We start from the raw sequence: 3,733 nt of genomic DNA, 5'->3' as shown, positions 1-3,733 counted from the left end.
GAGCACTGTTAAGAAAAAACTTTTTTTCTACATTTTTTGCGTTGTTGCTTTAACCAGGGCTTCAACCCAGGCCTTTCGGAGTGGAAGGCCGCACAGCGGCCGATAATTTAAATTAGAAAAAAATTGGAAAGGGTTGCCACCCTTCAGAAAAAAATTTCTAAAGGGTTATTTAAATAAAAAATGTACCTATACAATATAAAAGTACGGATATCAAACGAAACATGTTTGAAAGAGCTCAATACGATATTTTAAGATAGAGTTGCCAACTATCTAAAAACTTATAACAATTAAATAAATAACTTTATGCCATTTAATCTAAAAACTAAAATGTTTGATGATTTATATGATTTTCATAATTGTGTGCAGTAGAAATTTGGGGTGAAACCACGAAAAAATACATACAGCCATATCTTCACTCTATATGCATATGTATATAAAACTAAGGTGCGTACGTATAACCGCCCATAACTCGAGAACGGATTGTCCGATTTATATGGACTTTTTATACCCGAGCGCACTTGTGCACGAGGGTATTATAACTTTGTTCGCATAACGGTTCTTTGTAACAGCCAAAACGCATCGAGATAGATATAGACAAATGTATACATAAATGCTCAGAATGAAAAGAGAAATCGATTAAGCCATGTCTGTCCGTTCGTGTTCGTGTACACGATAACTCAAGCAAAAATTGAGATATGGCAACGAAATTTGTTAGGTGGTTGCCCTTTATCCAAGGGCAAGGTTGGGATTGAAATGGGCGAAATCGGGCAATAACCACGCCCACCTCCCATATAACGGAATTTTCAAAATCTGCAAAAACTAATATATTTCCGCAAATACTGGATCCAAATCGTTGAAAGTTGGTATTTGAAGTAGAATTTTGGCATAAAATAAGGCAGTTATAAAATTTTTGGAAAAATGGGTATGGCCTCTCCCACTTATGATTAAATGCTGTATCTCTGTAGTCCCATTACCAATCCCTACCAAACTCGGTGAGAACATTGCTTAGGGCCTCACTAAAAATGCGGACTGCGCTCCTCGTACGGATAGGCGGGAGGAGGGCAACCGTTGGGGTTAATAATACAAATAGTAATAATTAAAGTATGTCAACAACTGGTACAAGGTTGTCTATTACTAGTGCAAGTGTACTGGTTGAATGGTGTTTTGTTTTTAATATTTACAATGTTTTTACAGCTAAAATTTTTCTTATAAACACATGATTCATTTTTTAACCAAAACCATATAAATCAAACTTTATACAAAATTCTAAAAAATCGCATTGGTTTAATTTTTTTTTTGTTGTTGGCAGAGTTTGCTCTTTTTTATTAATTTAGACGAACTTATTTTAAAGCATGAATTATATTTACCTATATAAAAAAATTTTTTAAAAAATTTTAGCTTGGAAAACATTGTAAATATTAAAAGAAAACCCAAATAATCCTATTTCACTGAGAATGTATAGCAAAATTTTAAATAATAATAATAATAATAATAATAATAATAGGTTGGCGCTTACACATGTGTTAGTGTTTAGCCGAGCTTCTCCTCCGATTTGTGCCGTGCGCGTTGATGTTGTCACACGAAGGGGGAGGGTCCTACAGTTTTACGCCGACTCCGAACGGCGATGGTATTTTTATGAGAAGCTATTTTTCATGGCAGAAATGCACTCGGAGGTTTGTCATTGCCTGCCAAGGGGCGACCACTGTTAAGAAAAAACCTTTTTGCTACATTTTTTTGCGATGTTGCTTTAACCAGGGCTTCAACCCAGGCCTTTCGGAGTGGAAGGCCGCACAGCGGCCGATAATTTAAATTAGAAAAAAATTGGACAAGGTTGCCACCCTTCGGAAAAAATTTCTAAAGGGTTATTTAAATAAAAAATTTACCTATACAATCTAACAGTACGGATATCAAACTAAACGTATTTGAAAGAGCTCAATACGATATTTTAAGATAGAGTTGCCAACTATCTAAAAACTAATAACAATTAAATAAATAACTTTATGCCATTTAATCACAAAACTAAAATATTTGTTGATTTATATGATTTTCATAATTGTGTGTAGTAGAAATTTGGGGTGAAACCACGAAAAAATACTTACAGCCATATCTTCACTCTATATGTGTATGTATATAAAATGTCCGATTAATGTGAACTTTTTATGCGCGAGCGCACTTGTGCACAACTTTGTTCGCATACCGGTTGTTTGTAACAGCCAAAACGAATTGAGATAGAAATAGACAAATGTATACATAAATGCTCAGAATGAAAAAAGAAATCGATGTCTGTCCGTCCGTCCGTCTGTTCGTGTACACGATAACTCGAGTAAAAATTGAGATATGTCAACGAAATTTGGCAATAACCACGCCCACCTCCCATATAACGCAATTTTAGAAATATGCAAAAACTAAGATATTTCCTCAAATACTGGATCCAAATTGTTGCAAGTTGGTATTTGAAGTACAATCCCTACCAAACTCGTTGAAAATTTTTTAAATCAGACGAGAACCACGCCCACCTCTCATATAAGCTAATTTACTCAAAATCAATATATGCAATGACCTCTTAGCAGAAAATGATTTTAGCGGAATTTTTGGAAAATGCGCGTGGCACCGCCCACTTACGCCTACATGTGTGTATCCGGTACCCCGTTTATCAATTTCTGCCAAACCCGGCACATTTAGCAACCTTGGCGCAAAAAAGCAATATGTTGAAAATTTTTGAAATCGGACTTAAATTACTGCCACTTACCATACAACAGTAAATTTCAGAAATACGAAAACTCCGATCTTTCAATAACTAAAGATGCCAGCTTGCAACAATTTTTTAACAAGACACAAGGTTATTGATTTTTGTTAAATGGACTTGGCACCACCGACTTATGTTTACAGAAGTATATACCGATAACCGCGTTACCGATTTCCACCAAATTTGGTCCGATTATTTCAATATATCATAGCATATTATTGAAACTGTTTGACATTGGGAAAATACTCCTTTGAAAAAACGATATTTAATACGTGTGCCGGGTATATAAAGTGCGGTTTTGCCCGAACTTATACATTTTTACTTGTTCTTAGTTGTGTTTATATTTGTGAGTTATTACTAGAAATCGTATTTATAGTCGGATTTCGGTCATATTCTATATGTGTATTGGTAAGGGAAGAAAAACATCTCTGCGAAAAATTTATCAGCTAGGTAGCGCTGGATTCGAGTTATCTACCTCAGTGAAATAATTATATGTGCATTTTAATTGTTACCTTCATCTATCTTATTTGCATCGGTACTTTCTTTTTTTGAAGTATATTACACGAGGCGTTGTTTGTTTAGTATATTGGCATTTTTACATTTTTTATAAACCACTGTTCATAGCCCTGTTATACAGGGTGTCCCAGAAGTAACGTGCCAAACTTTAGGGCAAGGTAGGTGGGGGGGTGAGCTCACTGATAAACAAAAAATTTTCAGGTAAAAGTGTCACCGTTTTTGAAATATTTACATTTTTTCGAATTTAAAAAAAATCGTGCCTTTTCATGTGTTTTCTTTAACTGCAACTACAAACCGGGCAATACTTAGTAAATTTTTTATGTAAAATACTTCCAGATAGTTGCCTCTCCATACTCAAATGCAATGTAGTTAAAATAAATTAAGGAATTAGTATATTGGCATTTTTACATTTTTTATAAACCTCTGTTCATAGCCCTGTTATGAACTGTATCTATCTCGGGTGAAAAAAAA

General features: G+C 34.5%; 1 protein-coding gene across 1 annotated transcript in view; it reads left to right on the top strand.

Moving 5' to 3' along the window:
- The window catches only part of LOC108359608 (1-phosphatidylinositol 4,5-bisphosphate phosphodiesterase classes I and II-like), a 191,035-nt gene that overhangs the window by 93,539 nt on the left and 93,763 nt on the right, over nucleotides 1-3,733 (top strand). The gene's annotated exons all lie outside the window — the stretch shown is intronic.

This window comes from Rhagoletis zephyria, unplaced genomic scaffold (genome assembly GCF_001687245.7).
Source record: "Rhagoletis zephyria isolate East Lansing unplaced genomic scaffold, Rhagoletis_zephyria_1.1 Rzeph_scaffold_00420, whole genome shotgun sequence".
Classification (NCBI taxonomy): Eukaryota; Metazoa; Arthropoda; class Insecta; order Diptera; family Tephritidae; genus Rhagoletis; species Rhagoletis zephyria.
The sequence above is the reverse complement of the archived record's forward strand: the minus strand, read 5'-3'. Positions and strand labels throughout refer to the sequence as shown.